Here is a 16052-nt window from a genome sequence, read left to right on the forward strand (position 1 = left end):
ACTCAAATGAACTAGTTAGAGAGTTGTTCAATTTCTTAGAACTTATGTAACTACACAAGACACAATCGAAGCAAAAACGGTTTGATTCACTCGAATCGGTTCATGAACTTTATAGCTACGGTTTGCAAAAGCATTCCTTAGTTAACATAATGAGTTCAAGAACAACCAATTTTAGATATAACCTGCTCAAGTTCGCGGACTGGGTTCGCGGACTTAAGCTGATGGAAGGAGTTCACAAACTCCAGCAGAAATTCTCGGGTCGAGAACTTCCGCCACTTCGCGGACTGAGTTCGCTGACTTGGCTCACGCCACATTCCGTTTCTCTTGATCAACAAAGTTCGCAAACTTTGGTTCAAGGAATAAGGAGTTATACATATATGTGTTTCCACAACAATGCTTATATCCTCCAATGGTTTATAATCTAAACTCTCATTTCAATCATTGAAACATTCTCAGAGGACGTTATACAGCCGTTATTCACAGACCATTTTCGTCTGAGCAATTTTCAAAGTGATTGAAACATAACATGACATTCGTCACTAGGTAAAGATGAATTTGGCTAAAGAGAAAGCTTACCAACACATATTTCGAGAAATAGATAGGCGAGATAAACTCGTATCGAAATAGAAAATGTGTATAAACAAAGTCTATATATCAAAACGACTTTTGTGTCAAGAGTAGGAGATAGAGTAAATAGACTTTTGAGTGATAGATAAGTTCAAGTCTCCACATACCTTTTAGTCTATGAAGATCCACCGGTTCCTTGAGTAGTCCTTCGTCTTGTATGATGACTGCCATGGAGTCTTGAGCTCAACTACACTTTCTAACCTAGTCCGAGACCTTTAGCTATATAGGCTAGTAATCAAGACTTATACTTTTGATCACTAACATTGACAAACATGTTTGAGATAGCAGCACATGCGAGTTCGACCGAGCAATGCTCTAACAATCTCCCCCTTTGTCAATTTTAGTGACAAAATTATTAATACATATGGAATACAAAAAATAAATAAATTAACTTTTGTAGCTCCTATTCCACATGTCTAATCTTCAACATTACTCGAAATCTTCGTCACTTCCAAGTACTCCAATGATCCCAAAGGTTGTAAGTTTAGCATCATCGTTGTTGAAATCCGTAGCTATAACAACAAGAAAACAATAGTTCTCAATCATTGTTATACAATGTCATAGTATCATTATACAACGTCAAAGTTCAATTGTATCACAACTTTAACAACAATACTATGGTGATATGTATCACTTCCCCTTAGTCAATACTCTATCTCACATGGAAACCACTCCCCCTTACATAATGATCCGAAAACCATATGTATTTGTAGTGTGAACTACATATTAATTCTCCCCCTTTTTGTCAATAAAATTGGCAAAGGTACAAGAACGGGATCCTAATGAAATTTCCGAAAGCGACATTTCATGACCAAAAGAAAGAAACCCATATCATCTTATTTAGATGCAATCATAAAGCTGAATCTAAATGCATTCATCAAGGAGTTTAAAGATACAAGATAACCCCTATAATATTCCACAGTCGCACTCCCCACAAAGATTTGGCAATTAAGCGCAAGTTCAAAAAGAACTCTCCCCATAAAATGTCATTTCCGAAGGAACAACAAGAGCGACCTTAATTTCGAAAGAAAAGAAGGATTTCTTTGGACAACAAATCACATACAAGTATGAATTTGAATCCAAAATATTCAATTAAACTAACCACAAGAGAACCCATGATTAATTTAATCGAAGAATGCTCAAACATAAGTGAACTTATGGAGACTTAAAAAACTCAATTAGATTAATCACAAAAAGTAATCAATTTAATTGGTCATACTCGACATAAGATAATATATGGAGCAATGACTAAGTTAATCATGAAAATAATCAACCCAGTCAAAAACGCTCAAACATAAAAACTTACAGAGTCATAACAAAATAACCAAACAAGATGATTAATTTAGTTCAAGAATGCTCGACATAAAGTACCTTACGGAACAACAAGGTGAGGAAGCACGGCCCAAGGTGAGTGCTAATTTATCTACTCAGTTAACAAAGGAAGAACGAGAGATTTTTTGTACAATTACAAAATTTGATATTCAACAAAAATATTTAAAGGATTCTTCTTTTAAAAAGGAGTACGTCAAGGAGACAAAAGATCAATTAAAAAGAATGAAGACTCCAAAGAAGAAAAATAAAGGTGGAGACATTTGAGTTCGAGGTTTTGAAGAAATTTAGGCATTTTGTCTTTTTTTCTTTGTTCTTCTTTTAGTTATGAGTCTCTTGAGCTTTTTTACGCTTCTGGAGAAGTTATTTTTAGTTTCAAATAGTTTACAAGTTTTTGGGTTTTTCTGACCTCTTTTCTTGTAAACTTCTTCTATAAATTTTGATATTTATTAATACATTTTTGACTTATCAAAAAAAAAAAAAAAACCTTACGGAACAACAACATAGCTAATCATAAAAACAATCAACTTGGTTGTTTAGTGCTCAACATAAGACACATTACGGAGCCTCACAATAATACATAGAATATGGAACGGGGAGATCAATTACTGCGGAATACACAAGGATTCATTCTATTTTCCATCACAATTTGCACCATGACATACAATAGACATAATCCTTGGAAACAAAAGATTTTAACCTATCTTACATCAATAATTGACAATATAGGCTTAACTTTTGTATTTGTCAAAAGTCCATTCATTCTTTTATCAATATAAGAATATCGACTTACGAAAGACTTTATTTTTGACAAGATATGGGACAATCATAGTTCAAGGACGCAAACACACATATCCCATAAGCAATTGCAATATATAAATCCACAAAGATTAATACTGCAAAATCATCTTCCAAACAAATTCAGAATTCAAACCAATAAATCTAAAAAACAATAAGATGAAAACGTTGGTCATAGCTATGTGTAATCACAATCATGGCTATTCCAAACTCTAGTTATTCTTCTAAAAAAACAAGAAAATAGAAGATTTGCTACGCAAATAATAAAAAAAGCTAAAACAAAACCAGACTCCTATGCCAAAGCCGGACACGTACTAAGGTCAAATAGACGATTCAGGATCCTCATGAGTCTTGAGGTTTTCAAGCTTGTGAACGACAACATCTTTAGAAAAGATATCCTCATTGAGTATGTCTTTAATTTGTGCTTTCATGAGACCAAGGTCAGACGTAACCTTTTCCAACTCAGTTCTTAACACATTAAGACTCTTCCAGGTATCAACAAGCTGCAGTTTTTCTTCCTTGTAATACTTAAGAAAGTCATGAACCACTTCAGAAGAGATCATATCCTCCTTCTCAACATCCTCATGAGTATAGGCATAGTAACATGAGGCATTATGATGACCTTCATCTACAAGGGTTCTTTTCTTCCTTCCTTCAGACACAAAACCAATACCTTTATCAAGAAAGCCTTTTGCGAAACCAAAAGCTCGTGAAGAAGACGACATTCTTGATAAATCAAAATAACCTAGAGTATGCAAATGTGACTCAGAGGTTTGGTATATATATGGTTTCTTAGGGAAGAAGACCTTTAGGGTTTGCAAATCGTTGACTCGTGATGGTAACCCGTGTACACATACGAATACATCATGGCCCATAAGGAATAAAACAACAAAAGAACTTTTGCTACATGAGAATTCATAAATGTCTCAATAAATTCCTTACCATAGGAGTAATTTAGAGCACAAGTGTAGCAGTCCACAAAGTTGCAAAAGAATTGCAAAAAGAGAGAAACGATACTAGACAACACAAATACTTCTTAGGCAATATTGTCTGTAAACACTAGTTTAGTTATAAATGATAAGAGGATAGCTCAACTAAGAAGAATATCAAATTGCCATAGTATACCTGATTTTTACACATCTTGCTCAACAGGATTTTTATGAGCAAGTTCTTAACCCTTGTGATTAATTAGCACAAGTATGAGCTCTGGGCTCATTAAAAGAACTGTGTTTATGATCGAGTCTCTTTTTCCTTCTGAATCTAGAGAGGGATCCCTTTTGATGTGAGAAATTATCATAAAACTTATTGTCATCAAAATACGAGACATAGTTAGAGTTCTTACCAGAAGAATTTTGACTTGAGGAGGATGACAACATGTCGACAATTTCTTTATATATCCTTCAATTATCTCCATCAGGTTATTTCTCATATCATCAATTTTTCTTCTTTCTTCTGGAATTTCGTTCACATTAAGGGAAATGTTATTTCCAGAGGAAACGACATGATCTTTCCTTAGACGATTCTTGTTAAGACTCATGTTCTGCTTTAGAGCATTTGAGGTTTTTTTTTTTTTTTTTTGATAAGTCAAAAGATTGAATTAAATAAAAGAGTTATTTACAAGATAGTACATGAGAAAAGAGGTCACAGCAACCCCAAAAACTCAAAATACTATTTCAATTGAAAATAGAAAACATATGGGAACTCTATTGAGTTTAAAAAATCAGAACGACCAACAAAAGTGAGTCTCACTCCATTATCTAATAAGCAACCAGTCTTCGCCATCTTGTTAGCTGCGAAATTGGCTTCACGGTACATGTGCACAGAATTTATAGAATCAAACATGCCCTTTACATCATACCATCTCTGTCTAGCAAACCAAGGAATAGAATCCCCTTCCAAAGCTGTTACGACACTTGATGAATCAGTCCGCACTAGAACATCCCGGTATCCCCATTGAACTGCCCATTTTAAACCAATCAGAATGCTATAAAACTCCGCCATATAATTGGAAATAATTCCAAGACCAACACACATCGCCCCAACCACTTCACAAGCAGAATTTCTCGCCACCACACCAGCTCCCGCCACCCCTGGATTGCCTCTAGAGGCACCGTCACAGCACATCAGGAGCTGATTGTGCATAGGAGGTTGCCAAAAACACTCAACAGGCTCTAACATCTTCACCCTACGACATTTAACTCTGAAAAAATTCAGAATCTCAAGATCTTCTACCTTGTTGAACATACATCCTGTCATTCTAGCCGAGTACTCATGAATGAGGTTAAACACATGTTTTTTGAAGAAAGTCCAGCAAGGCTTCTTCTTTACATAGAACATCTTATTCCTTTGGTACCACAGCTCCGAACGCAGCACCAAGATTGAGACTAACCACAAGTATTTAACCATTCTACTACGCCCTTTCACTTCCTTGTTAGCAGCAAGCAAGTTATAATGAGGAATAATATGGAAAATACCTGCCAGCCATTGCCAAGCCCGATTCGCAGCACTACAGCTCCAAAGAACATGTTCCAAAGACTCCTCCTCAATCTGTCACACACTGATTTTTTTTTGATAAGTCAAAAATTTGTATTAATAGATAACAAAATTTACAAGAGATAGTTTACAAGAAAAGAGGTTACAGCAACCCCAAAAACTTGAAACTATTTGAACCGAAAATAAGCAACATTAGGATGTTCAACAGAAATTAAGAAAGGTGGTTTCCCATTGTAGTGAAATCTCACTTCATTACTCAATAAGCAACCCCGCTTTGCCATTGCATCAGCTGAAAAATTCACCTCTCTAAAAGTGTGAATGAAACGTATAGACGTATAGTGTCTACAGATCATAATCCATCTATTCCTTGCAAGCCAAGGAATTGAGTCATTCTTGAAAGCTTCAACAACTCCCATAGAATCAGACCATATACAAATACAAGAAAAACCCCATTGCATAGCCCACTCCAAACCAACAATAATGCCGTACAATTCTGCTAAATAATTCGTCGTGACTCCTAGCCCAATACTCATAGCACCAAGAACTGAACAATGCTCATCCCTAGCTACTACATCTGCACCCGCAACACCTGGGTTACCTCTCGCCGCTCCATCACAACAAATTTGTAATTCATTAGCCTTAGACGGTAACCAAAAACAAGACACAGGATGATGCAACTTCACACTACGGTGCTGAACTCTAAAATAGTTCAGAAGAACAACATCATCAGCACTATTGTTCATATGACCCTTGATCCGAATTGAATAATATTGTATCAACTTCAGAACGCGCTTATGAAAGATACTCCAATTAGGTTTTTTATGCTCGAAAACAGCCTTGTTCCGCAACTGCCATAGCTCCGACCTAAGAACAAGTTTGGCAATAAGCCACAGATCACGGACAATATGACTCCTTCTTTTTGCTGCTTTAAAAGAAACAATAAGGTTAGCATTAGGTTGTAACTTGAACACATCAGCTAGCCAATTCCAGGCTCTTGTAGCAAAGCAACACTCATATAACACATGAGTAAGAGCTTCCTCTTGAACATCACACATGCAGCATTTGTTAGCAAGAGAGATCTTGAACATGCGCCTGATAAGGTCATACGTAGCACAAGCTCCACGTAAGAATTTCCAGTTCTGAGCAGCAAGAACAGGATGAACTTCTTTTCTCCATAGAATCTGCGTACCTTCTAACCGAGAATACTTCTGCCGAAGCAACTCAGTTGCAGACTTAACACTGAACTCACCCTTCTACTCCGGCATCCATATCCTAACATCAGCTCCACCCATAGGAATTGGCATCCTATTCAACTCTAGACCAGCAGCAATCAAGTATTTCAAGTGAATTTCAGGAATATCCCAAAGGCCATCCTTTAAAATATCACTTACTCTAGCTGTTGCATCGAGAGAATAATCATTTAGCACTTCAGCAATACTAGTCTTATCATACCAAATGTCATAATAAAGAGAAGTATCTCTACCATCACCAATTAAGACCTTAGTATTCTTTTACACACAATTATACACACTCCTTAAACCAGGCAAAATAGAAGATTTAACCCCCGAATGCTTAATACAACCCTTACGATCAAATAATTTTGCCTTCAGGAAAAGAGCCCATTTCTTTGTAGAATTACGAATCTTCCACCAAAGTTTCATAGTAAGAGCTTTGTTCATAGTGGCCATACGAGTTAGTCCGAGACCCCCCTTCTCAAAAGGGCAACAGATTTTATCAAAAGCCACTACCACTACACGATTAATGTTCGAATCACCAGACCAAATAAAGTTACGGATATCCCTCTCACATTGAAGAATAAACTTACGAGGCCACTTATAAATAGCCATATTATGAATGTAATAACTGGCAATAACTGATTTAACAAGAACAATGCGATCATGAAAAGATAATAACCTCCCTCGCCAACCAGCAAGCTGATTTTTAATCTTTTCAACAATATTGCTAATATGGCAATATCGAACAATACCTGGCGTAATTTGAACTCCCAAATAACGGTCCGGAAAAGTAGCTACACTCATCCCCAAATAAGATGCGATATAATTACACCAACTCGAAGAACCACCACCATAATAAATCTTACTCTTTTGACGACAAACAGTCTGACAAGAAGCACGCTGATAACTTCCCAACAAGTCTACAAGATTATGATGACTTTTGGAATTACCTTTACAAAAAATCATTATGTTATCAGCAAAGAAAAGGTGAGAGGAGAAATACCACCTCTAGTTACCATGGGCGTCATCTTTTTATCACGAAAAAGCTTCGTAATATTTCTGCTAAGAACATCCTCAATCAAGACAAAAATCAAAGGGGAGAGGGGATCACCTTGACGCAAACCTCTGTTAATTTTGAAGTAACCTTCCGGACTACCATTCAAAATGACAGAAATTCTAGCAGACTGCAAGATATTAAAAATCCAAGCACACCAATTTCAGAAAAACCATACTTACGGAAAACTTCAAGCACAAAAGCCCAATTTACCGTGTCAAAAGCTTGAGAAATATCAAGTTTAAGGCCAATGTTGCCATCCTTGCGTTTATAATGCAACTCATTAACCATCTCCAACGCCAAGATAATATTCTCATGAATATTTCTCCCTTTCATGAAGGCTACCTGTTCTTCAGACACAAGCTTATCCAAAACTGTACCAAGTCTAGTAGCTAGGGTCTTAGTGAAAATTTTGAAGAAAAAATTACTAAGACCAATTGGTCTGAAATTTCGAAGAGTATTAGAACCCCTTACCTTAGCCAGCAAGATGATAAAAGATGAATTAACACCATTTGGAATACTACCCGCATTCCAACAATGAATAATGGCCTCGGTTAAATCATCATGAATAATATCCCAACAATGACGATAGAAACAACCAGAGAAACCATCAGGCCCTGGGGCACTATCCGCACTCAGATCAAAAACAGCTTGCTTAATTTCTTCCGGGGAAGGAATCATATCCATGGCGTTGCTCTCCTCAACAGAAATTGAAGCATGCTCAAAATCAAATAAATCACCTTCTATACCTCGGCGGAAGAGCTATCTTGAACCTGCTCTTTACTTTATCCAGAGTTGCACAAGCTCCCCTGAAAAACTTCCAATTTTGTGCTGCCAAAGAAGGGTGCACAAAACTCTTCCATAACAGATTTGCTTCCTCCAGCACCGGATATCTCATCCTCACCAGCTTCCTTGCAGACTTAACATAGAATAAACCTTTAAGATCCAGCATCCATATCTTGTTATCACTGCCTGTGTGCCTCCTTGGCAAGCTCTCCAGATCCACACCAGCATTGACGAGGTCGTGCATATGAACTCCTTCCAGCTGCCATTGATCCTGCACAATGATATCACTAACCCTTGCATTTCTGTCAAGGTCAGGTTGTTGCAAAACATCTACCAAAGTTTCAGACCCATACCATACATCATAAAATAGTGAAGTTGTTCTACCGTCACCAATTAAAGATTTAGTATTGCGCATAACTTCAGTGTGCACCCAACGAATCCCAGGAAGAATTGAAGATTTAACTCCAACCAACTTCAGCCGACCATCTCTACAAGTGAATTTCGATTCCAGAAATCTAACCCATTTCTTCGTAGAAGCTTTAATACTCCACCACAACTTCATAATCAGTGCTTTGTTCATGTTGCTTAGGCTAGTAATCCCAAGACCCCCTTCCCGCACCGGACTGCAGATCATAACCAACCACGAAAGCTCTAGCCAAGTTTGAATCTCCCGACCAAAGGAAATTACGAATCACACGTACACATTGTTTAACAAATTTAACAGGCCATTCAACTTGAAAGGACAGTTTTAACAAGTATCACACGATCCTGAAAGGAAAGCATCTTACCTTTGTAAACCGAAAGTTGTTCCTTCAGATTATCCACCACGTTACTAATATGGCTATACTTCACCACTCCAGGCATCACCTTAACCCCCAAATATCTATTCGGGAAATAAGTCACTCCCATGCCTAAGAAGTCTACAATAGACTGTCTCCTATGCAAAGACCCACCTCCAAAATAAATTTTTCTCTTCTCCCTGCAAACTCGCTGACCAGAAGCTTGTTGATAATCACCCAGGAGCTTCACTAAGTTTGTTAGACTCATCATATTACCCTTGCAAAAGATCATAATATCATCAACAAAAAATAAATGAGTTGGAGCAATACCATTACGCTTCACCATATGAGTCATACTCTTGTTTTGAAAGAGTTTAGTAATGTTCCTACTTAGAACATCCTCTATCAAAACAAAGATAAGAGGAGAAAGTGGATCCCCTTGACGCAAACCTCTATTAATCTTGAAAAACCCCTCCGGACTCCCATTAAGAAGAATAGAAATCCTGTCAGACTTCAGAATATTGTGAATCCAAGTACACCAATCCTCTGAGAAACCATATCTACGAAACACCTCCAAGACAAAAGGCCAACTTATTGTATCAAAAGATTGAGAAATATCAAGTTTGAGACCTAAGTTGCCATCCTTTCTTTTAATGTGCATCTCATTAACCAATTCAGACGCCACCTTCACCGCACAAATATTTGATTATAGGGATTTGTTATTATCATTCTTTAACAAATCTCCTAGCTTGTAGATTGATTTTTTCGATTGAAATAGTATTTTAGAGAGAGTTATGTCCGTTTTTTCTCTAAAAGGCGATTTTCTTTTCCATCTTTTTTTTCACGCCTAGGTTTTGATTTTTCTCACGTTTTGATCATCTAAATCAGCTACGGTTGGTTTATGATGATTGAATCATCAATCCCTACAACATCAAGGATTAAAAATCCTAATGGTAGTCATGGTTCTTTTGCTGATATTCTCAAAGGAAAGAAAACCCTAATTCCAACATCTGTTGATCTTTCCAAGTTACCTAATCCAACTCTTAAAGAAGGTGAACCTGCGTTAGAAATCCCTTTGGATTTTTTTCAAGAGGGTTGCATCAGATTTCAACATAGTTTTATTGCTAGATTAGACTTCACGGGTTTGAAGTTTTCTGAAGTTAAGACACAACTTTTAGATCAATGGAAACTTGAACGGATTAAATTTCTTCCAATGGCTAAAGGTTTCTTCATAGTTATGCTTTCGTGTGCTAAAGATAAAGAGAAGATTCGCAATGGTCCAGCTGCAACTGTTAACAATCACTTGTTGAAGCTAATTGATTGGTATCCAGGTTTTAACCCAAACAAACAGCGTTCTTCACATGCTGTTGTTTGGGTTATGTTTCCAGATTTACCGGTTGAGCTTTGGACTGAAAAGTATTTGCTTTCAATTGGTAAGATTCTAGGTAATCCAATTGTGGTGGATGAAAAAACTTTACAACTTGATTATGGTTTTTATGCTTCAGTTTTAATTGATATTGATTTTGCTAAGCATATTCCAGAGAGAATTCATATAACCTCAGGTGGAAAAGAGTTTTGGCAATATATTGATATTCAAAAATATCCAAAGTTCTGTTCAAAGTGTAATATTATTGTTCATGCGGATGCTGAATGCAAGAAGAAGTCGACTAAAATTGATGGGAACAAAGAGAAACAACAACAAGTAGTCGTGGGAGAGAAGAATTTTAAGGGTAGTTATGATCCTAATGCTGGTAAGAGATGGAAAATCAAATCTAAAGTTGTTTTACCAGAAGTTAGTGTGGGCTTGGATGGTAATACTAATCAAATTGAACAAGATTTTGAGAACCACAAGGATGCAATAGCCCATGCAGCTCATGCAAATCAGGAAACTATACTTTGTGTTTCAGATTCAAGTACTATTGGAGTTACTAATGATAACAGAATTGAGGCTACAGTTCAATCTAGCAATAAACAGTTGGAGAATGAGCTTGCTATCTCTTCAAAAGAATTCCGTGAGGCTCAATTCAGGTTAATCAAGTGCAAAAGCGTGATTGCAGCTAAGGAAGCTATTGCTGCACGTAAAGGAGCTGTGACTAAGCTTGTTGAAGCTGGTATGTACGGGAACAAGATTGGTACAACTAACGTTTGTGGAGGCAAGTCCGTGAAAAACCAGAATTCTGAAATCAAGTCCAAGCAAAATTCTGAAACCGTGTCTAATTTGGAAAATACGCCTGGGGCTAATTTGGAAGAGACGTCCGTGACTTTGCAAAACTCTGAGGTTCACAAGTCCGACCAACAAGAAGTACGTTTCCAAGTATGATTTGGAAAACAAGTTAGTTTCCAACCCTAATACGTTTACTAAGGCATCTAATGAGAATTGGACGCCAGTGAAAGGTACAAAATTTCCTTTTACGCCTCTAACTGATGCTTTACTTGAATCTTCTGAAAAAGTTAGGAAAAATACATATGAAGTATTAAGTTCAGAATTGGGTTTTAGAGATGACGTTGAGGGTGCTAATTTGAAGGAAGTTCAGCAAAGTATTGTTGAAGATTTAGATGAGGAAGAGGCTGAATTGCTTGCTGCTAATATGGCAGCTGAAGTTAAAAATTCTACTGAATGGGGTACGATTAGTGATCACAATAAAAACAAGAATAACAATGTTTCAAAGGCTACAGATTTAGTTTAGAGCTCAACTGAAACTGTTGATGCAGAAAAGAAGAAAGCTTTTCTTAATAGATTAGAAGCTCTAAGGCAACAAAGGACGGAAAATATTCTCAATGAAGAGGAGCTTGCAGAGGTAGGCACCATTATGAATGATGAAGTTCGGACTAACTTTATTAGAAATCCAGCCTATAGAAAGGAGTATTTTAAAGAAAAAAGAGCGAAGAAAAAACCTCAAACTTCTATTAAGCTTGTTCCTGGTGGTAATTATGCTTCGGATGAAGATGAATATGATGATATTTATGATGATGCATATAATGAGTTTTATGGATACCCTGATGTTTTGGCGGAAATCCTTGCTGGTCTCCAACCTAAGAAGAAGAATTTTAAGGTGGGAAAGGGGCGCAAACGATGTTAAGTTCCTATTTTTCATCTTTTTTGTTAGTTATTTGAGTTTATGAGCTTATTTTATGAGTTTCTAGTAATTTTTTGATGTTATTTTTTCTCCCCTTTGGTTTATGGGGGTGAGGAGGCCTTGAGCCTCCCACTTTGTAATTCTTGTAATTACGTTTTTTTGCTTTAATAAACCATTTTGACCTAGCAAAAAAAAAAAGCCAAACTAATATTTTCATGAATATTTCTCCCCTTCATAAAAGCTACTTGTTCCTCCGAAACCAAATTATCTAAGACTTTTCCAAGTCTGGTTGCTAAAATTTTGGTAAAGAAAAAATTACTTAGACCAATTGGTCTATATTTCTTCAGGCTATCCGCACCTCTTACCTTAGCAAGCAAAAGAATGAGACTAGAATTAGCCCCATTAGTAATAGTTTTGTTGTTCCAGCAAAACATAATAGCCTTAGCTAGGTCTTGATGAATTAAATCCCAACAATGTCTATAAAAACACCCCGAGAAACCATCCGGACCTGGAGCACTATCCGCACCCAAATCAAACACCTCTACCTTAATTTCCTCCAAAGAAGGAATAAAATCCAACATATGTCTTTCCTCGAGAGAAATAGAATTATGTTCATACTCAAACAAACTATCCTCAATCTGCGTATCTACTCCATTAAATTTACTCTCATAATAAGAAACAACGTGGTCTCTTAATTGGTCCGGATCAATGATAAGGGACCCATCATCTGTCACCAACTCCGAAGTTGTATTGACACTTCTACGAGTATTAATAGTACTATGGAAATATGAAGTATTGCTAGAACCCTCCAAGATCTATTTGTTGCGATATTTTTGTTTCAACATAATATGCTGCTGCATACGCACCTCCTGAACAGCCACAAGCGCATCCTTCATCTCATTCTGCTTAGAAATGTCAAAAGGGTCCTCATCCGAATTCCTACTAGCCACTTCAAACTTCAATTGAGCCTGTTTGAGTCTTGCATTCACATTACCAAACACCTGTTGATTCCACAAATTCATAGCTACCTTCAATCTCTTCAGCTTGAAAGGAAAAATAAAATCCGGATTACCATACACCGGAGCATTCCAAGAAGTCTCAACCATTCTCAAAAAATAAGGATGTGTAAACCACATTTTCTGAATTCTGAAAGGAGTACGTGTCGGCCTAGAAGCAACAAAAGGATAACCAATAAGAGTCGAATGATCGGAAACTTCCCTAGGAAGAGATTTACACCGCCAATTCGAAAATTTAGTTAACCAAGGTTCATTAATAATAGCACGATCCAACTTGCTAATAATTCTTCTCACCCCCGATTGGCCATTAGTCCAAGTGAACTTAGAACCCAAAGAATCTGCCTCAAAAAGACCATTCTCTTCCGTCCAGTCACTGAATTCATTAATACTAGAAGTAAGAACATCTCTACCACCCTTCTTCTCATCATTGTGAAGAACACAGTTAAAATCTCCAATTACCAACCAAGGAGTAGTAGAATCCACCATAGAAAGTTGACTCCATAATCTCCTTCTAAAAACTTGGATATAACTAGCATAAACACAAGAAATAAAGACTCCTTCTGTCTTCACCTTAATAGCCTGCCTAGTCATATTTAACACCATTGTCTCTTCAATATCTTCACTCCAAAGAATCCAAAGATTACCAATAGAACTTGAAGTAGAATTATGAACTGCCTTCTTAACAAAACCAGCTAAATTAAGCCGTAACATAACACCATCTGAATAAGGGATTTTCGGCTCAGCAATACACATAAGAACCGGCTTAAACTCCTTAACTAACTCATGTAATTTCAAACCAGCCTCCTCCTTCGACACTCCATTGACATTCCAAAAGAGAACTCGCATTTGGAAACTGTCTTTTTTGGTTTAGAAGATATCTTAGGATTCTTAGTCGGAACCCTTTTCTCAATAACTGGAGTGAAACCTTTGCTAACTCTGATTCCCAAATCATTAACCTCAGAGTCCGAGTCAGACTTGGATTCTGGAGATTTGTTTTGAGTATAAATTTGTGAACTAGTCTGAATTGGCACACGACCAGGCTTCCTAGTTTGCTTAGGCACAACTTTCTCAACTGGAATCTCAGACCATTTGGCTCCCTTGACACCTGCCGATGCCTTCTCTGGCGTGAGTTCCTCATCCGAACTCTCCTCCTCTTGATTAGATTGTTGCACTGTGTTGGCTAGCCCCAACTCATCTGTCAAAACATCAAATTTATTCGGTGAGATAACCACAGTATTATCCGCCAAAGCATTGCAGATAGGTGTCTCCGTAATACTATGAACCACTGCGTCTTGAATAGGTATAAAGGAAGTAGAAGAGTTGGCCTGGTTCCTATCAGTACTAGAGTGATTAGTTCTCGCCAATTCATCACTCTTTCCTGACTTAGCTGCAATTGTGGTTTCATCTACCATCAATATGTTAGCTAATGCTCTTTTCACAGCAAGCGTCTGTTTAGCTGTCTCAACAGCGTCAGACGCTGCACGAAGCTGAGCATCAGAAGCAACCAGCACCTCTTCAAGCTGACTAGTATCCTCCTTACCAGAAGCATTCTCCCCAATAGCAACAGGTATATTAAAATCTTTACCCGCACCAGGCACATTAACAGTTTCCACCGCACCACTTTTTGCAACTTCACCAGTTTCGCCTGACTTGTCAACACCACTAGTACCTTCTTGATTGTTATTCTTCTTACGATTGCGTGATCGCTTCTTACCTTTAGCTGCCTGCCAGTCTTGAGTATCCTCCATCTCCTTGACAGATTCGTCAGACTTTGTTTTCCTCTTGCACTCACTCTCATTGTGTCCAATAATGTTACAATGCAAACAGAATTTTGGATGCTTAGGTATCTCCATATATTGCCAGAAAGTTCTCCCACCAGCTATTAGTAGAATTCTGTCAGGAATGTGTTTTGCAAAATCTACATCAACCAGCACTGATGCATAGCTTCCAAACTCCAGATTCAATGTTCTTTGATCAACTACAATCGGATTACCAACTGATTTCACAGATTCAATGTTCTTTAGAGCATTTGAGGAACTCATCGAACTGACTTTTCTGGTACATACACAGGGTAAGTACGAAAACCAACTGGTTTAGACATATGAATGTCAGTTACACCTTTGAGAATTAATTCTAAGGTGTTTTGAAGTTGAACCAAGGAGGTTTTATTCAACCTTGAGTTTCTCTTTTGTTTAGCAGAGCCTTTTGCATCGCAAAAGAGACATATTGTCTAATCACAAGAGTGATTAGACAAGGTAGTCTTAACAACCTCGTTAGGAGATTTCTTCATTCCATGTGATGTGGAACATCCTTGATCAATGGGAAATTCAGACACATTCTTTTTAAAAGGAAGGGATTCCAATTTTACCTCTGGAGTTGGAAGGTTTTCAGGCGTAGCAGAAGTGCTTGGTATATTAGACTTCTTAGAGCTTCCTTGAATAGAGAGTTTACTCAAGCGATGTTCAATTTCCAAAGCATCCTTTTTGAGGCTAGCCTCAAGAGTCATACGTGAAGAATGATCTTCAGTATTTTCTTTGAATTTGCAGTCTCTTATTACACCAAGAAGAACATCGACATGGTGATTTAACCGATTAAGTCTATCAGCTTGGATTCTAGCAAGATTTAGAATCAAGACACACTCTTCAGCTGTTTCCCATTCATTTAGAGAGGAAGACTCTTTTGAAGGGTAATCGAAAATACTCATGTCGGAGCCTGTCTGTCTTGTTGGAACACATGGTTCGTTTATATTCGAGATCGAAGAATCTTTCTCTTTAATAGAATTAGACAAGACAGAGCCTTTATTTTTGGTGACGCGTGTATCAGAGATAATATCGCCCATCCTTAGATCGCTAAAAACA

Source organism: Papaver somniferum, chromosome 7, assembly GCF_003573695.1.
Source record: "Papaver somniferum cultivar HN1 chromosome 7, ASM357369v1, whole genome shotgun sequence".
NCBI lineage: Eukaryota > Viridiplantae > Streptophyta > Magnoliopsida > Ranunculales > Papaveraceae > Papaver > Papaver somniferum.